Here is a 20928-nt window from a genome sequence, read left to right as displayed (position 1 = left end):
CCCCTACACTTCTCTCTCCCATATATACCGATCAATATATACACACACATCCTGCAGTTTATACAGAAACACCTATCATCACAAATATTCATTATATACATGCATATTCTCCAATTTATACAGTAACATTTATCATCACCCTCTCCAATCATTCACAAACACCTATCAAGATACTTTTCTCCCCCATACTTTTCCCTCTCTCCCATATACACCGATCTTTATATACAGATTCTCCAGTTTATACAGGAACACCTATCACCCTCTTTAATTATTCATTATATATATACATACCCTCAAGTTTATACAAGCACCCATCATCACCCTCTTAAATTATTCATAAACACCACTATCATCATTACATATTCACAGACAAAACCATATAACACATTTCCATCACACTCAAGACCTTGAGAACCAGTCAGCCCCATTTAGATTTGCAAATCACTTCTAATAAAAAATCTTAATCCTTCCAATAATTATCAGCTGCTGAAGTTGAGTTGTTCTTTTCTGTCTGACAACAGTGCTTTCTGCTGACATCTCTGCTTGTCTCGGGAACTGCACAGAGTAGAAGAGGTTTGCTATGGGGATTTTCTTCTACTTTGGACAGTTCCCGAGACAGGTGTCATCAGAGAGCACTTAGACAGAAGAAGAACAACTCAACTACAGCAGATCATAAGTACTGAAAGGATTAAGATTTTTTAATAGAAGTAATTTACAAATCTGTGTAACTTTCTGGATCCAGTTTATATATATAAAAAAGGGTTTTTTCTGGGTAACCCCTTTAAGTCACAAGTAGAGGAACAGCGAGGTGGTACTATGGAAAAAATACTTAAAAAAATGCACCTAAATATCGTGACTTAACAAATGGCAGGCATTACCTGAAAATATAAATAGCGTAGCAATAGTGCACAATGACGAAAAGAAAAAAAGTCTAATAACTGAAAAATTTGCAAAACTGTGCATTGGCACCCACCTATTAAAATCATGATTTATTGGAATCCATTAAAAATTGCTTGCCCCGGCAGGGAAGATAGAGCATATCAGCTGCTCCCGACCCATGACAGACATGTACATCATGGGTCAGGCGAGCGGGCCGGCGGGCTGGGTCTAGGCACAACCAGCAGATTTCCACTGCTATCAGCAGCTGACATCTGCCGATAATTACAGACATCAGAGATTGCTCTGATATTGGTCTTTTAACTGGTTAAATACCGTGATCTATACAGATCACAGCATTTAGACATTAAATGCCCCTATTCCCTGGTGTCTAGTTGTCTTATAGCCCCGCGCGACAACATCGATGGGTTGCTAGGGAAGCCCAGGGCCTTAGCAATTGAGCACAGATTTCATGGATCAATGTAATGCAATACCTTTACATTGATCTATGTAAGACAAATCCCAAAAAAATGGCAAAAAAGTGATAAAAAAACTAGAACTACACAAAAGTTAAAAACAGTGAAAGACTACAGCTCATGGCGCAAAAAATAAAATCTGATCCAGCTCCATAGGTAGAAATTTAAAAAAAGTTATTTTCAAGTTTCAAATTTCTTTTTAAAGTTTTGAAATTTTTTTAACCATAAAACTAAACAAAAATTATTAAAGTTTGGGATTACTGGAATCATACGGACTCATAGAATAAAGTTTGCATGTCAGTTTTACTGGATTGTGAACTCCTAAAAGATTATTGCCCACAAAATTGTGCATTTCTATATTAAAAATAAAAATAAATGCCCTATGAATAGTACAACCTGTCCCACAAAAAATAATCCATAATACAACTTTGTTAGTAAAAAAAAAAAATATGGGTCTTAGAAGGGGAGGAGGAAGATAATGTGAGCCAGAAATCTAAATTTGCTGGGTCATGAAGGGGTTAATGGATCTCAATAAAGCATGATTTTAAGGCTAAGTTTCCACTTGTTTTTTTTTCTGGCAGTTTTTGAAATACTGCCACTGCAGTTTTTGAGCCAAAGCCAGGAGTGTATTCAAAAGGAATAGGACATAAAAAGGAAGGACTTACACTTCTCCTCCCTTCTGGATCCACTTCTGACTTTGGCTCAAATTCTGCAGTGGCAGTTTTTCAAAAACTGCCAGAAAAAAAACCAAGTGGAAACTTAGCCTTATAGGTCAGCACCAATGTAGTTTTCTACATTTTTTAGTAATTCTAAGAAGTGTCTGCAACTCTTTGACTTTAAAGTAGCCAACCCGTGTGGGTGAAGACAAAGTTTTTTCTTTGAATGTCCTGTAAACATAGAATAGTAAAAGTGATAAATGTATTTGCAAACAACATTACCCACTTCTCATTATATTATTGTTATTACATTTAAAAGGTAAACTAAAAAAATTTCCTGCATGGGTTCCATTAGTAATTTTATGTATCATGCTCAAAACTGTTCTTTTTTTTCCTTCTTATGTCATAAAATATATTGGGGCCAATAAGTATTGTATATCCCGGCGTATAAGATGACTTTTTTCTTCTGAAATTTTCTTCTGAAAAGTCGGGGGTCATCTTATACGCCGGGTATTGAGGTCCGGGATAGGAAAACTTCTGATTATCTGCCCAGGCCGGCTCCCGTGTGTGGCTGCAGGCGGGGGCCAGCCAGAGCAAGTAAAAATTAATACTGTATACTAAAAACCAGGGTGCCTCCAGCTGTTGTGAAACTACAACTCCCAGCATGGCAAAGGCTGTCCAGGCATGCTGGGAGTTGTAGTTTTACAACAGCTGGAGGCCCCCTGGTTTTTAGTATACAGTATTAGTTTTTACTTACTCTGGCCGGCCCCCGCCTGCAGCCACACACGGGAGCCGGCCCGGGCAGATATTCATAGGTATTCCTATGCCGGACAACCCTGTGTCCCGAAAAATCTTTTCGGGACATAAGGATGTCCGCCGGTCACTTACCATTCCCCGGCGTCCTCCTGCGATCCTCCTTCGGTCCTTCTGCGGTCCGGTCCTCCGTCTCTATGGTTGTACGCACGGGACGTCAGTGACGTCACGTGCCTACAACCATAGAGGCAGAGGAGCGCAGGACAAGGAGGACCGCAGGAGGACGCGCCGACCGGGGCCTGGTGAGTGACCGGCCGTGCTATCTTCAGTGATCCGGTCACCACTCCCCGGTCCCGGCACCTACTGCTATGGTCCATAGGCCATAGCAGTAGATGGTGACCCGGGCTGGAGGAGCGGTGATCGGAACACTGTGGGGGCAGACATGCAGCCATACAGACAGACATACAGCCTGCAGCCATACACTGTATATGGCTGGAAGCTGTATGTCTGTTGGGGGGAGCTGCCAATCTAATGTGGGGGGAGCTGCCTACTATTGTGGGGGAACTGCTAACCTAATGTGGGGGGAGCTGCCTACAAATGTGGGGGAAGCTGCCTACAAATGTGGGGGGAGCTGTCTACTATTGTTGGGGGAGCTGCCTACAAATGTGGGGGGAGCTGCCTACTATTGTGGGGGAACTGCCTACTATTGTGGGGGGAAATGCTGACCTAATGTGGGGGAATTGCCTACAAATGTGGGGGGAGCTGCTTACTATTGTGGGGGAACTGCTGACCTAATGTGGGAGGAGCTGCCTACAAATGTGGGGGAGCTGCCTACAAATGTGGGGAGAGCTGCTTACTATTTTGGGGGGAGCTGCCTACAAATGTGGGGGGAGCTGCCTACTATTGTGGGAGAACTGCCTACTATTGTGGGGGAATTGCCTACAAATGTGGGGGAACTGCTGACCTAATGTGGGGGGAGCTGCCTACAAATGTGGGGGGAGCTGCCTACAAATGTGGGGGAGCTGCCTACTAATGTGGGGGAACTGCTACTAATGTGGGGGAGCTGCCTAATAATGTGGGGTAACTGCTGACCTAATGTTGGGTAACTCCCAACCTATTGTGGGGGAGCTGCCTACTATTGTGGGGGAACTATACTGCCTACCTAATGTGGGGGAACATGATGCCTACCATGTGGGGGGAACTACAAGGTACCGTACATCGCAATAGGAGGGGTAGTCTTATATGGTGAGTATATCCCAAACTCTATATTTTAACTGTAAAAGTTTGGGGTCGTCTTATACGCCAAGTCGTCTTATACGCCGGCATATACGGTAGCAACAATCTAAATCAGAGTTTAGTGACACGTGTTTGTTTTAGGCTAGGTTTCCACATAGGTTTTTTTCTGGCATTTTTGGAAAACTGCCACTGCAGTTTTGAGCCAAAGATGGATGTGTATTCAAAAGGTATGGAAAATATAAAGCAAAGACTTTTACTTCTCCTTCCTGCTGGATCCTGCCTAACTTCTAGCAGGCAGTGATAAAATTGGCCTTAGCTACTAATGGGATTGAAAAGGAAAAAGGGAGATAAAGCCGGGTAAAATCTAAAATGTAATACTTTGGTCAAAAGTAGATAGGAGGCTGAACTACAGGAAAGTGAGTACAATACATACATAAAATAATTCCATACCTTGATGGACAATGTAGATAAGGGGCTATGATTCCAAAGGAGGTCTTCAAAAAAGTTAAAAAAAAAATTATAGATTGGGTGCTTATTACTTTGTCTCTACTTGTCAATCTGATAACATCTACTAGAATATAGCTAGTGTTAACAGTACTTTAGTCTGGACTTTCTATTTCCACTGTACTGTAGAACATTTCTGAGGTCATAAGACATACTGACAGAAACATTCTGGAAAAACACTACAAAATACTTCAAATTTGCTTACCACTTTCTTTTGCATAATGTTCGTAAAGTTGAGCCTTTAGCTTCCTTTCAATTTTTTAAGGCAGTTTTAGGCCTTAGAACTTTAAAGTGGACGTCAGGGACGGTATTCTCGTAGTCATGAATTCATTTAGATGTTTTTTGCTATATCGCTAGAATATGTTTTTGCTTTATAAACAGTGGGGATTTTCCCTTATCATAAATAGAAGGAGGTGCAGTACTGGTCTGCACAGTGGTGCTCCTCTAGGCTGCGCAGGGTACTGCAGCTGACTCCATTGAATTGAATGGGACTGTGTTGCAATTCCCTTGCTGTGGCTGGGACATTGTTATACATAGAAAAACTGTCAAGGTAATGTAATATTATGCCAGCGTTGCAGTTCCTTCATTTTCAGGATCAGTGAGGGTCCCAGAAGTCCAAAGTGGCATTTTATGCTATCTTTGTGATGAATATAAAAGTCAATTAATGATTGATGAACCCTCTAAGAAGACTAAACTAATATTTTCAAAGTATTTAATTTTCACAGTATTCCCCAACGCAAAAACCATGGGGGTTATTCACCAATATTTTATGCATGCTTGGTCCCAAAGGACTGCCATTTCTGTACCATTGTAACTTGAAACCATACACAACATACTATGCCAGAAGCAGTCCAGATCTGTGGCTTGTGTCAATGGCTGGAAGATCCAATCAATCAAAGAACCCCTGTATTATTGAAGTGCATGCACTCATTTGCTATCTAGTAAAATTGAGTGACCACCCACCTACTATACTGTACTAAGGTGGTGTGCAAGGCAATAACATCCTTGGGGATAGATGCCAGAAAATATGTTGAAACATACTTAAAACACTGCCACTATCCATAAAGTATCCAGAAATGTGGATTACTAGAGACTAGAGTGACTGCGTCCCCTAGTGGAGATAACAGTTTCCTGCATGCTGACAAACACTTTTTTGGAGGTGGGTGAGAATTGGTTAACAATGGAACACCATAGCTCTGTCAAATTATAAAATTGGACAGATTTTTACTGAATAATGATTTATTCTACCGTCAATGTGATAATTAGTACACGTTAAGTAATGGTAAGTTGCAATAGAACAAAACATAATGAGAAAAGTGAGTCTAATCAGAATAGTTGCGGTCCCGTTCCTCATTTATGTCTGTAATTGTAATTGTAATTCATGTATTGATATCACCATGACAACAAAAACATATGTGGCCTTTCAGAGTGGCAAGCTGTCTTGTCTGGGGGTTGCCTTATATAGTGACAAATACACTGTTCTTTGCAGTATGTCACTTATACCGGTATGTACTAGAAATTACAACCTCTTACATTAGTGAATATGCAGCATGTGCCAAGCACTGCGGGAGAAGAGTCACCAGTATTTATTAAAGGAGTTCTGTAGTGAAAAATAACTTATCCCCTATCCAAAGGATAGGGGATATGTTATAGATTGCGGGGGGGGGGGTCCAAGTGCTGGGACCCCCCGCGATCTCCTGAACGGGTCCCAAACAGTCTGCTGGAAGGGGGCATACCGACCCCCGCACGGAGAAGTGGCCAACACTCCCCCTCCATGTAGCCCATAGAGATGCATGGAGGGGGCGTGTCGGCCACGGCTTCCGCTTCCGGTAGACTGCTGGGGCCCTGTTGAGGAGATTGCAGGGGGTCCCAGCGGTCGGACCCCTGCGATCTATAACTTATCTTAACTTAGTTATTTTTCACTGCTCTATTCCTTTAACTGCCTCTACCCTTGCCCACCGGTTGATGGATTTCTCCCTATGCACAATAACATAGTAACATAGTTCATAAGGTTGAAAAAAGACCAAAGTCCATCAAGTTCAACCTATATCCATAATGAGTCCCTACTGAGTTGATCCAGAGAAAGGCAAAAAACCCTCATACTAGAGGTAAAAATTCCTTCCCGACTCCAATATGGCAGTCAGAATAAATCACTGGATCAACGTTCTATCCCTATAGATCTAAAATCCATAACCTGTAATGCTTTTACTCTCCAAAAATACATCCAGACCCGTTTTGAACTCTTTCACAGAGTTCCCCATGACCACCTCCTCAGGCAGAGAATTCCACAGTCTCACTGCTCTTACAGTAAAGAACCCCCGTCTGTGCTTGTGTAGAAACCTTCTTTCCTCTAAACGTAGAGGATGCCCCCTTGTTATATATACAGTCCTGGGTATAAATAGATCATGGGAGAGATCACTGTACGGTCCCCTGATATATTTATACATAGTTATTAGGTCTCCCCTAAGCCTTCTTTTTTCTAAACTAAATAACCCCAATTCTGATAATCTTTCTAGGTACTGTAGCCCTCCCATTCCCCCTATTACTCTAGTTGCCCGTCTTTGAATCCTCTCCAGCTCCACTATATCTTTCTTGTACACTGGTGCCCAGTACTGTACACAGTAGTCCATGTGTGGTCTGACTAGTGATTTGTACAGTGGTAGAATTATTACCTTGTCGTGGGCATCTTTGCCCCTATTGATGCACCCCATGATTTTATTTGCCTTGTCAGCAGCCACCCGACACTGGTCACTACAGATAAATTTACTATTAACTAAGACTCCCAAATCCTTTTCCATGTCAGTTGTCCCAAGTGTACTCCCATTTAATACATAATCCCAGCCCAGATTTTTTTTCCAACCTATCCAGATCCATTTGTAATGATAGAGAAAATCTGCCAATCATTGTGTGGGTACAGTAAATGCATGCAATCTACAGTACATACCAGCATAAGTTACAGACTGCAAAAAACAGAGATTGCTATTTTATGCTGCCCTCAGTATAGGAAACATAACTCACCTGACTGGTTCCCTTCAAAAGAAATGTGTCATGACCTATTGTTTAAATCAAGTTTTTAAGTCACACACACATACATATATATATATATATATGTCATGTTTGGGCACGGAACAGTGAAGCCGTAACTCACCCACTGTCCCTACTGTAGGCAGCAAGAAGGAAAAGTGGTGGAAGGTAGATACATCCCAAGTAGGTTGCCGTATCAACCTGTAAACTTCCAGGGTTGTCAAGAGGGCCGATCCAGCAGTATGCTTCGGCATTTCCATGCAGCTAAGTTGCAGCAAAGAAACTGAAATATATGTGTAACTGAAGTCCCGGGGTTCGGTGGGGAAAAAGAGCATTTTTAGTCAGTAACAGTAGGTTACTGACATGTGCGTAGTTATCTGCCATGCAGCTTAAATGGGCTCTTTTTCTGGAATAGCTGTAGTGTGGGTGGGAGGCTGTTCCCACAGTCCGGTCCGGGCTTTATTGGACCTCTTGAGACCTTCAAAGTCTGCTGCTTTTAGACCTCAGGTGAGGAGAGTGTGAACCTGAGGAGTTGTATGCCATTTCTTCCACATTGTGCTACAAGCTGGAGCACACAAAGCTGCCCTGGGATTGAAGATGGACATAGACTGGCATCTCTGCACCAGGACTAAACACCACTACATGGTTATGTAAAGACTTTATGCTGGAGTCACGTTTTTGTTTCTTCTGAGTTGACCAGCTGATGTAAAATCTTCTGCTGAACTGTTATGTTCCTGCTGCTTTGTTTTTAATAAACCTTTTTGTTTTTGCACCAACATCCTGCTTCTCAGCATGGTCAGCTGAGCAGCCTAGATAGCTAGGGCATAGCCAGTAACCACACCAAACCAAAGCTCAAGAAAGTTTAACCCTTCAGGTCAGACACTGACGAGTCTTTACAATATATTTAAAGAATTTTAGTTTAGAATGTTTTTCAAAATTTTTCCTTTCATTATATATATTTTTAAATATTCCTGTGATGTCCTGTTCTATACTATCAGTTTTCAGCTGTGTCCTCCTTATTATCATAAAAAAGAGTACAGTGAAAAGCGACACCAGTATAGAGATCACCAGTATATACATAAAGCACCATACACAATAGCTGATGTTCAGAGATCAAGTTCACCACTCTGTATGATGACCCTTGCACAGGTCATATAACCTAGAAAATGCCCTCTTTCTAGATAATCTGCTCAAGACCATTAGGGAAGATGCGTCATTTGTACTTTTTGGCTTATATTTTACTGTTGTTCACACAGTTTTTGCACAAAATTTATAAAAATGTGCAAGCTTCATACATTTTGCCAAAAAACAAACAAACAAAAAAAAAAAAACCTTTACCTTTGGATTGAGTGGGGGAGATTTATCAAAACCTGTGCAAAGGAAAAGTTGCCTAGTTGCCCATAGCAACCAATCAGATTGCTTCTTTCATTTTCCACAGGCCCTTTTGAAAATGAAAGAAGCGATCTGATTGGTTGCTATGGGCAACTGGGCAACTTTTACTCTGCACAGGTTTTGATAAATCTCCCCCACTCAATCCAAAGGTCAAGGTTTTTTTTTTTGTGTTTGTTTGTTTTTTGGCAAATGAGTGTATGAATGGTGCCTAGTCAGAGGAGGATAACAGATGAGAATATTTTTTCTCCACCTTTAACAGTTTGCACACAATAAATCCCTCTTATGACACATGTTAATGAGATGCTAACAAGAGGCACATGCTAATGAAAAACCAAGCCCCCAAGTATACAAAAAATCTAAACTGTGGCACACAGCAAAAAACTAAAATTGCTAGTTAACCCCTTCATGACCCAGCCCATTTTCACCTTCATGACCTGGGCATTTTTTGAAAATCTGACCACTGTCACTTTAAACATTAATATCTCTGGAATGCTTTTACTTATCATTCTGGTTCCGAGATTGTTTTTTCGTGACATATTCTACTTTATGTTATCGGTAAAATTTCACTGATATTTGTATCCTTTCTTGGTAAAAAATCTAAAAATTTCATGAAAATTTTGAAAATTTAGCATTTTTCTAACTTTGAAAGTCTCTGCTTGAAAGGAAAATGGATATTCCAAATAAATTACATATTGATTCACATATACAATATGTCTACTTTGTGTTTGCATTAAAAAATTGACAAGTTTTTACTTTTGGAAGACACCAGAGGGCTTCAAAGTTCCGCAGCAATTTTCCAATTTTTCTCAAGATTTTCAAAATCGTAATTTTTCAGCGCCCAGTTCAGGTTGGAAGTGGATTTTAAGGATCTTCATATTAGAAATACCCCATAAATGACCCCATTATAAAAACTGCACCCCCCAAAGTATTCAAAATGACATTCAGTAAGTGTTTTAACCCTTTAGGTGTTTCACAGGAATAGCAGCAAAGTGAAGGAGAAAATTCTAAATCTTCATTTTTTACACTCGCATTTTCTTGTAGACCCAATTTTATAATTTTTACAAGGGGTAAAAGGAGAGAAATCACCCTAAAATTGGTAACCCAATTTCTCTTGAGTAAGGAAATACCTCATATGCATATGTAAAGTGTTCGGCGGGCGCAGTAGAGGGCTCAGAAGGGAAGGAGCGACAATGGGATTTTGGAGAGTGAGTTTTTCTGAAAGGGTTTTTGGGGGGCATGTCCCATTTAGGAAGCCCCTATGGTGCCAGAACAGTGGACCCCCCCCACATGTGACCCCATTTTGGAAACTATACCCCTCATGGAATTTAATAAGGGGTGCAGTGAGCATTTACACCTCACTGGCGTTTGACAGATATTTGAAACAGTGGACTGTGCAAATCAAAAATTTTATTTTTCATTTTCACAGACCACTGTTCCAAAACTCTGTCATACGCCAGTGGGGTGTAAATGCTCACTGCACCCCTTATTACATTCCGTGAGGGGTGTAGTTTCCAAAATGGGGTCACATGTGGATATTTATTGTTTTGCGTTTGTCAGAACTGCTGTAACAATCAGCCACCCCTGTGCAAATCGCCTCAAATGTACATGGTGCACTCTCCCTTCTGGGCCTTGTTGTGCGCCCCCAGAGCACTTTGCGCCCACATATGGGGTATCTCCGTAGTCAGGAGAAATTGCGTTACAAATTTAGAGGGTCTTTTTTCCCTTTTACCTCTTGTGAAAATGAAAAGTATAGGGCAACACCAGCATGTCAGTGTAAAAAATTTATTTTTTTACACTAACATGCTGGTGTAGACCCCAACTTCACCTTTTCATAAGGGGTTAAAGAAGAAAAAGCCCCCCAAAATTTGTAAGGCAATTTCTCCCGAGTACGGCGATACCCCATATGTGTCCCAAAACTGTTGCCCTGAAATACGACAGGGCTCCAAAGTGAGAGCGCCATGCGCATTTGAGGCCTGAATTAGGGATTTGCATAGGGGTGGACATAGGGGTATTCTACGCCAGTGATTCCCAAACAGGGTGCCTCCAGCTGTTGCAAAACTCCCAGCATGCCTGGACAGTCAATGGCTGTCCGGCAATACTGGGAGTTATTATTTTGCAACAGCTGGAGGCTCCGTTTTGGAAACAGTAGCGTACCAGATGTTTTTCATTTTTTGGGGGGAGGGGGGCTGTGTAGGGGTATGTGTATATGTGTAGTGTTTTTTACTTTTTATTTTAGGTTAGTGTCAGTGTAGTGTAGTGTTTTTAGGGTACAGTCACATGGGCAGAGGTTCACAGCAAGTTTGCCGCTGGAAGTTTGAGCTGCAGCGCAAAATTTGCGCCATCTCAAACTTGCAGCACTCACTGTAAACCTCCGCCCATGTGAGTGTACCCTGTACATTCACATTGGGGGGAGGGGGCAAACATCCAGCTGTTGCAAACTCCGAGCATGCCCTTTGGCTGTCCGTGCATGCTGGGAGTTGTAGTTTTGCAACAGCTGGAGGAACACTGGTTTGGAAACACTAAGTTAAGTAATAAACTTTCAAGTGTTTTGCAACCAAATTTAGTGTTTCCAAACCAGTGTGCCTCCAGCTGTTGCAAAACTACAACTCCCAGCATGCATGGTCTGTCAGTGCATGCTGGGAGTTATAGTTTTGCAACAATTGCAACAGCTGGGGGCACTGAGGTAGGAAACGGACAATGTTTCCCAACTAGTGTGCCTCCAGTTGTTGCAAAACTACAACTCCCAGCATGCCCAGACTGCCAAGGCATGCTGGAAGTTGTAGTTCGGCAATATCTGAAGGATCAGATGTTGCCGAACTACAACTTCCAGCATGCTTGGGCAGTCTGGGCATGCTGGGAGTTGTAGTTTTGCAACATCTGGAGGTCCACAGTTTGGAGACCACTGTATAATGGTCTCCAATCTGTGCTCTTCCAGATGTTAGAGAACTACAACTCCCAGCATGCCTGGACAGACTGAGCATGCTGAGATTTGTAGTTTTGCAACATCTGGAAGAGCACAGATTGGAGACCATTATACAGTGGTCTCCAAACTGTGGACCTCCAGATGTTGCAAAACTACAACTCCCAGCATGCCCAGAAAGCCAAAGGCTGTCTGGGCATGCTGGGAGTTGCAGTTTTGAAACTCTCAGAGGCAGCAGTGAGATCGCTTTACGGCGATCTCACTGCTGCCAATGAAGATGCCGTACTGCTGCCGGAAACTCACCGCCGGGACGCAGCGCAGCCGGGACCGCACGGAGGACGCCGGGACCGCTCGGGACACCGCTCCGACGGGTAAGTGACGCCGGGGGACGGGTCAGGGACACTTAGCAGAGCGGTGTGTGTCCCGATCCCCGTGATCGGAACTCACACACCGCCCTGCTAAGTATCCTGATAGCGAAACACTGCTATCAGCTAGTCAGATTTGACCAGCTGATAGCAGCGATCGCTGGGGGGGGAGGGGGACGAAACCCCCCCGTGGTCGCACGGTAAGATGGCTGGCTATCAGTGATAGCCACCATCTTACCGGGCGCTGCGGGATGCCGCGAGTAGCGGCAGTAATCTCCATGACGTACCTGTATGTCATGGGTCGGGATCACCTTGCCACCCATGACGTACAGGTATGTCATAGGTCGGGAAGGGGTTAATGCATACAATACATTCTGTTGTAGCCATTTAGACCATCAATTAGTAAAGTAGATTTTACATTGTTGATTGCTACCCTAGGGTTGCCTTATAGGGTTGCTAATTTTAGTTTTGAAGTGCATATAATTGTCAGATAACCACTTTAATATCATTGAGGCTACTGGCAGCCACATTTGTAGGGTTTAATGGCATTGGCATAAACTCTATTGCCTGTTTGATGGTAAGTGTCAGTCCATTGGAAAAAGATAACTTTTATCCGTCCCTAACATGTCCCCCATGCGCTTCTCTACCCACTCTGTTTCTATGTGAGTGAGATGGTCCCATAGACTTGCATTGTAAGATGGCTTTAGCAGAGACTTTTCCCAGCTCTTGTTAGCGATTGGTCGGGATCTGAATGCTAAGACGCCGACTGATCAAAACAAGTGGGTGGCGAATACAAGATTGCGGGGGTCCCCAGCGACGGGACCCCCGCGGTGAGACATCTTATCCCCTTTAAGATTTATTTAGTCCAATGTAAAATGCGCTTTTCGGAATGTTTACTATCCTTCCTCAGATAACAGGACAGAAAACATGCTTTCATTTCTCCACAAAGAGGGATTGATGGGCTATTTATGGAGTTGTGGCTACACCACAACCCACTCAGGTGAGTGGCACTATTGCTAACTGGTATTTTTATCATCTTTTGTGATGTTATTACCCTATGTGGCACTCCGCCTGTGTGTCTCTTTTTTCTTTTATTTATCCATCTATTGGGTTAGTTGTTGTCTTGCATCAAGAGACAAATTTCATACCCTGTCAACTACATCTGGACAATGTCGTTAGCAACAGTGGCTGATTCTGGCAGCTAATTAGTGCTGCATGTTGCCTATTCAGGCCCTTTGAAGAGACCTCCACATTTTGAGTGGGAACAACATCAGCATCAACAATGTCATCCCAATGATATTTATATAGAAGTAAACACTCATACTGATACAAGGGATTGACGAAAAATGTATAGAGTGCTCTTAAACTTTTGCCTGGGTCTAAGTAGTCATTTAAATCCTGTTGCCAATAGCAATTTGCAATCTGTGTTTTGCATCTAAACATTAGCGCAAATGCCAATTTAATTGTCCTGTGTCATGCATCCAACAAACATTTATAAAAAGTCGTACTTTAGCCTGTGTCCATGTGACAACTTAACTCTTCTTGCTGATCGCACCCTGCAGTCATTGTTTTGTATTTAGCTTAGTGCCACAACATTTGTATCATTCTGTGTCAAGCATTTGTACATTTAAATTAAACTTCACCTACCCCAAACGCTTTTTTGCTAGTTGCTTCGTCTGGGGGCCCCCAGACTAAGCAACTAGCAACTAGCAAAATCGCGTTCGGGGTAGGTGAGGTGTTCCTTACAGGGTGCATGACTGGTGTAACTATTGTTTTACATGCTGTGATTTCTCTTTGTCTCCCCTGTTCCTTTTCTAGTACAACCTGTTTTATATCTCTTGTTCTCTTGTATACCCCCAGTATTATTCTAATTGTATATACCAGCACTATATAGCTGGCTATCCACTTCATGGGTGGAAGAAACCTTGGAACAAGAACCAATGATTGTAACTACCTCAGTTCAGCAATATTTGGAACAACCTCACCCCGTTTCCTCAATGTGTGTGTTTTTCTGATCACCATCTAATTTTTTCTGTGATTTTATGAAACATTTTAAACTCAGTGTTTAATAAAGATTGTATATTTGTTTGCATACCTTACCTGTATGGCCTCTATTTTTTTGAGAGTATTGTGATATGGCCTAGGTTGCTATGAGTGCCATTTTTTCTGTTACTAACTATTACTACTTACTCTACTGCTGTTGCTGTAGCTACAACTACTCTTGATGTCACTGGTACTATTCCTACACAAATAGACATCTCCTGGAATTTGCACACCGTACTGTTGTTCAGAACTCTACCTATAACAAACAGAAAAATGCACCCCAAAAATTTACAATTTTTTTTTTATATTGATAATTTTAGTCTTGGCAAAACTCACACCAAAAACTGTCATATATAACTTTTGCCAATTTTTTTTGTATTTTCCACACTTTTTGGAAAATTTTCATCCAACAGGGTTTTGGGTAAATGGGGCCTTTAGAAATGCCAAAAAGTCTGGCTCATGTTTAAGCAAAAAACAGTTGGTGTAAACTTATACTTAACAGTATTTAGATTCCACCAGATTCATCTATCAGTCTGATGCATCGTTCATCTTATTGTGCACTGTCTGTTGTTGCAGACAGACAGGAAAATCTGGGCCACTGAGTTCAAATCCAACCAAGGGCTAAGCTAGAGCCTTGGAAAGCCATATACTTAGATGTCATAAAGCAGCTCTCAGAAACAGTTTGTCACAAACTGCTTTTAATTGCAAACAAATGAATTGATAGGACCTTATCCCCCACAACTTTAGTTAGATAGTGTGCCTTTTCTAGGTCTTAGGCTTTCATATCTGACAACGTATCCTATGGCTAATCTTTGGAGAATCCATAGTTGGAAACTAGATTAGTGAACTAGTGAACAAAACAGTGTGAACAGATGAGCAAAAACCATTTTTAAAAACAGCTGAGATAAGAAGTTCAAAAACGGAGAAAATTCGGTATGGAAGGGAGGTTCATACAATTAACATGGTTGAAACTTGCAGAATATGTGGAAGGTAGCATTCAAATCTATATTGGGTCACAACAAACAGTATCATCTGGCAATGTAGGTCATCTATGGATAGAAGAAAATCCGCGGATTTACTTTAGCATGGTAAAACACTGTAATTAGGAAATAGGAAGTTTAAAATATTGCGCCTTCTACTGTGTCTGACGGTAAGATATTTCATTTTTTTTTTAACAAGATCAATAAGTTAAAAACATCCTATGTTTGGAACCAGTAGAGGCTCATAGGCTTCTACGGGTGCCATATTACTTAGCTTGTACTAAGCCATTATAAAATGGTGTCTTGGTCAGGTCTGTACAGTTATTTGGTTTGTGCCCCTAGACACTGTATACTTTTACAAATATAGTATATTTTAACTATATAAAAACTCAAATTTGGGCTACAATTCCCATGTATCGCAAATAAAACACACTGTATAGCAACAGTTTTAGATTTAGAACTTTTGTCCATTGGGAGGTAATTTCCATATATACCAACATTTCTTTTTACAGAACAGGAAGTCTTCTGTGACCAATGAAGAAAACAGTAGGGAGCCACACACTGCAACTACATATGGAGGATGAAGATTATAATTGATTTTAGCTTCAAACTACAGGAAAGGAAAATATCTATTTTTTTCTTATCATCAGCATTTTTAATAAAATGGGCACAAAGAAATCCCTTGAATCAGAAGTCTTTGACAAAACATTTATACACCTACGCTTTTATTTATTTAATAACTTATACCGTATATACTCAAGTATAAGCCGAGTTTTTCAGCACAATCCGCCTGTCAATCCCTTCATCAGTGGTCTTCAACCTGCGGACCTCCAGATGTTGCAAAACTACAACTCCCAGCAAGCCCATGCTGGGTGTTGTAGTTTTGAAACCTCCGGAGGACCGCAAATTGAAGACCACTGCGGCCTTCGTCACCATCCAGCCCCCCCCCTTTTGTTTTGTACTCACTTCCCCGCGGCGGGAAGTTAGGGTGAGCTGGTCTTGGCCATCTATGTTGCAGGAACCATCCAGTGGGGATGGTTAGTCATTGCGGGCTGTTCATTTTCACCGGGGGCCCCTCTTCTCCGCGCTTCGGGCCCGGCCCTGGAGTAGTGACGTTGCCTTGACAACAACGCAAAGGGACGTTCATGCGCAACGTCCCTGTGCGTCATCGTCAAGGCAACGTCAATAGTCCGGGCCCGAAGCGCGGAGAAGAGCCCCCCCCCCCGGTGAAAATGGACAGCCCGAAACGACTAACCATACCCACCGGACGGTCCCTGCAGTATAGATGGCCCGGACCAGCTCACCCTAACTTCCCGCCAAGGGGGGGCGAGTACGAAATAAAAGGGGGGGCTGGATGATGATGAAGGCCGCAGTGGTCTTCAACCTGCGGACCTCCAGAGGTGTCAAAACTACAACATGTTTGTAACATCTGGAGATCCGCAGGTTGAAGACCACTGATGAAGGGATTGACAGGCGGTGATGATGAAGGGGGGGATGATGACGGGGTCTGGATGATTACATGGGTGGATGATATATTTCCCACCCAGTCTTATAGTCGAGTCAATAACTTTTCCTAGGTTTTTTAGGTGAAATTAGGGGCCTCGGCTTATATTCGGGTCATCTTATACTCGAGTGAATATGGAACTTTCCAAGTTTCCCCCTTAGCAATACCTCATTTTTGCAGTGGAACTCTACGTTTAGTGATACATTAACTATTTGTTACATTTGGAAATTAGCAATTTCCTAACACTATGTTATAAGAGAATATAGCATGCATCATTTATTGAGGAAATCAGGGCTTAGATTCTGAGATTTAAAGGGGTACTCTGCCCCTAGACATCTTACCCCCTTTCTAAAAGGATAAGGGATAAGATGTCTGATTGCGGGGGTCATGCCGCTATGGACCCCCGTGATCTCCCTGCTGCACCCGGCATTCGTTTAGAGTGCTGGGTGCAGCGCCGGAGGCTCGTGAAGAAGCGCACCTGTGTGCGTGAAACCACTAGCAGTCGCCTCTGAGCGCCCCACACTATCTTTGCCTGATGTGCCGGACTGACCAGCCCATGATGGGAGCTGTTTGATCAGAATTTTGATGGTGAGTGCCGGACGCCTTTTTCTCTCTTATTCCATTTTATATTTTTTATAATTATATTTTTATTAATTTTAAACAGGGATCAATTTATGTGGTCGGCAGGGCACCAAAAATGTAGCCGACAATGATAAAAATGTATTGTGTGTGTGTTTTTCCCTTTTTTTTCCCTTTATTTTTTATATTTTTAGTACTACTACTCCCAGCATGGAACACACTGTTCCATCATGGGAGTAGTAGTTCCTGTACTAATTGACAGATCGCCCCGGTTGTCACTCCTGACACCCAATGCGATCGTCCATAACATTGCAGAGACGCGGAGCGGCACTATACAGCGCTCACATCTCTGCACTATACTACGGACTGGCCAGTGATGTAAATAGAAATTCATATTCAGATTTACTGCCCATAGTAGTGACTGGCCGGATGACTGGCCGGCCGAAGTACAGAGCAGAGATGTGAGCGCAGGAGATGAAGGATGAAGGATGATCACAGCGGGTGTCAGGAGTGACACCCGCTGTGATCTTTCCTTAACTGCAGGTACTACTGCTCTCAACATGGAGCACACTCTGCTCCATGCTGCGAGCTGTAGTACCTGCAGTAATAGACAGATTGCAGCGAGAGTCACTTCTGAAACCTGTTGTGATCTGTCTATTAATGCAGGTACTACAGATCACAGCATGGAGCAGAGTGTGCTCCATGTTGGGAGCAGTAGTACCTGCTGTTAAGGAAAGATCACAGCGGGTGTCACTCATGACACTCGCTGTGATCCTCCTGTATAATGTATAGATGCGGCCGGCCGCTCTTCTATGGTCCCCTGCACTGATGTATATATACACCTATTCATATTATCCACAAAGAATTGTGATTGGCAGTGCAGGGGACCATAGAAGAGCGGCCACCTGCATCTATTCATTATGCAGAAGGATCGCAACAGACCAGGGGCGATCTGTCAATTAGTACAGGTACTACTACTCCCATCATGGAACAGTGTGTTCCAAGCTAGGAGTAGTAGTACTGCCTAAAAAATGTAAAAATAATGAAAGAAAAAGTGAAAAACACGCACAGTACATTTTTATTATGGTCGGCTACATTTTTAGTGCCCTGCCCGCCCACATAAATTGATCCCTGTTTAAAAATGAATAAACATTTTGTTATAAAAAAGACACGTTTTGTTAAATACAAATTTTCCATGACTGCTGTATCTTTTTTATAATTTTTTTTATGTTACCCTACGAAATTTTATAAAAATCCATCGCTAAAGTCCAAAAAAGAATAAAAAACGCCTGCAAAAACGCCAAAGTTAAAACCCACATGTAGTTTTTCTTGTTTTTTTTTTTACTCCCATAGACTACTATGGGAGAAAAACACCACGATTTCAGGGGAAAAAAAGCGCCATAGGCTCAACATACTGCAACTTTGTAAAACCGCCAAGGAGCTGAAAAACGCAAAAAAAAAGAATGAAAAAACACCAAAAGGATTAAAAAAACGCCAAACTGAACGCAAAGTGGAAAAATTATTTAGCGATTTCTCATTGATTTACAGCTAACATCTGGTTGCAGCATTTTTTCAATGAAAAAACACCATGGGGGCCGTTTGGGGTTTTTTTGGGAAAAACACGCACAAAAAAAAAGGGGAAACTTAGCCTTAAGGGAGTTCATTCTGAGCAGAGACTGGTTATTGGTGGTGTAACACAAGGTTCTATTTTGAGTTCTATTTGTTGATAAGTAAAGTGTGGCATTGAGACAGAAGTGGCAATAGGGCAGATGTTCTTGAAGGCGCCTGTAACATGGAAAAAAAATGCTTTACTGGGTATATGGTGAAAACTAGAGATAAGCGAGCCAAGCCTGGAGAACCTGGTCTCACTCAGACCGTTGAGAAAAAGCAGCTTACTGAACTCTAGCTCAGCTTGCGCAAGCCTGGCAATGGCGCTATTACAGGAGAGGCGATGAGGAGCACATGACATTTTGGAGCCATGTCCGCTTGGGAAGGCAGAAGTAGGAACACTGAGATGATGCCAGGGTAGCCCACTATACTTTGCAGCAGGGTAGCCAATGATTGCTTGCATACAGCTCCCAGGTCAATCAAGAGACAGCATAAAGGCATGTTTAAGAGGCTGATAAAACCCCATGCATTGCATTACAGCTGCCATCTTGAAGAAAAAGCTGAACACTGAGCAGTGCACAAAATAACTCACAGGGGAACTACTAATTACAGAAAGCCTTCACAAATACAATGAGGGAAAACCTCATTACTGTATCCACTTGCTACACTACAAATCCGAGCAGTGTGACTGCACAATATTCACACTACAACACAAAGCAAGTTGAGCAAAGCATTTTGCAATGGGCTGATCTGTTTTTGAACATAAATACAGATTTATAGCATTTAGAGTGAATGGGACATCACTCCAAATTGCCTGTATTTTCTGAGTTTAATCAAAAACATCATATTTGTAGCTGGGTTTGTAGCTAATTTTTAGAGTTTTTTTTTAATGCCATTACACATACTTATTTAAGTATTTATGAGAAACATCACATTTGTTGTTGGGTTTAACATAAATCCTCATTTCTAGTGTTAAGACAAAATGTGAAATAGATATTTTACGCAAAATTACCTGTATTTTCTGGGTTTAATCAAAAACATTGCATCTATTGATAGGTTTATCATAAATACGCAATTATAGCGTAGAGAGTGAACAGGTAATAGGCATTATATAACTAGTTAAATGTATTTTCTGTGTTTAATTAGGCCTTTGTAGCTTTGTTTTACATAAATACGCATATATAGAATTAAGAGTAAACGTTGACTGTCAATATCTCCTACTTTACAAGTTGGTGAGTGACAAATCTCCCCAAAAACTAAATAATAACCTCCAAATCTTTTTCAATAAAAATGAGAAAAATCAAGTAAATAAATGATTGAATGTGGAGTGGGTAAAGAGAAGAGCACCCTGCTCATTTCCTCTGCCATTAAACGTGTTAGTAGCAGTACCAGCACTGCAGGCACTACCCATTTGCCTAGGTCAAATCATCTCAGGAGGAGGAAGAGTCTATTGATATGACTTTGAGCCAGGTGTCAGTGGATTCCTTATCGTCTACAGTTAAATGGCTTGGTGAAAATGTCCTTTCTAGATTGCCATTATCTGTATTTGCTCCCCTCTAGTACAAAGCAGAAGCATAGCTGGCTACAGCTACCACTAGTCCACCCCTGCCTGCTGACACTGACAGATATATTGTGCACATGAAGGAAGGAGATGGTACTAGAAAGTCCCACTCTAAGACCCTTGGTATAAAGCCAGAAAGGGGGCATTTTTCTCACCTTCTGAGAAGATGGCTAAATTGGACTTTAATAATAGGTTAAGCTTTGCAGTCAGCTGGCTACGGCCTTTCTATAGAAAACACTTGCTAAATGAGTGGTCCCCATTGAGTAAATGATTCACTCTCTCTGCCAGTGCTACCCCATCAAGAGTCAGGAGCAGCAGCAGCAGCAGCAGCATCTCAGAAAATGTTTACATCTGGTATTCAATCTGAAATGAGCAGTACATGCAGTAGGAGTGTTATTTGGAAATCATCATGCATTAGGCAACGTTTAAGTAGGCTAGGGTAACTATTTAT

General features: G+C 41.9%; 2 long non-coding RNA genes across 4 annotated transcripts in view; one reads left to right on the top strand and one right to left on the bottom strand.

Moving 5' to 3' along the window:
• LOC130272685 (uncharacterized) overlaps window positions 1-8944 on the bottom strand; it is a 41874-nt gene extending 32930 nt beyond the window's left edge. The window contains exon 1 of one of the 3 annotated variants that reach the window (XR_008843691.1): window positions 8864-8944. This is a non-coding gene — a long non-coding RNA (uncharacterized LOC130272685). Of the gene's footprint in view, window positions 1-4447; window positions 4470-8863 lie in introns of those variants that run through there. The other 2 variants (XR_008843689.1, XR_008843690.1) reach the window with 2 other exon arrangements.
• A 63-nt stretch (window positions 8945-9007) lies between these two features.
• Window positions 9008-14237, top strand: LOC130272684 (uncharacterized). The gene is made up of 3 exons (XR_008843688.1): window positions 9008-9066; window positions 13113-13202; window positions 14063-14237. It is a non-coding gene; the product is annotated as an uncharacterized LOC130272684 (long non-coding RNA).
• The last annotated feature ends 6691 nt before the right edge of the window (window positions 14238-20928 follow it).

The sequence above is a fragment of the Hyla sarda genome, chromosome 5 (genome assembly GCF_029499605.1).
Source record: "Hyla sarda isolate aHylSar1 chromosome 5, aHylSar1.hap1, whole genome shotgun sequence".
Classification (NCBI taxonomy): domain Eukaryota; kingdom Metazoa; phylum Chordata; class Amphibia; order Anura; family Hylidae; genus Hyla; species Hyla sarda.
This window is presented reverse-complemented; position numbering and strand designations above follow the sequence as displayed.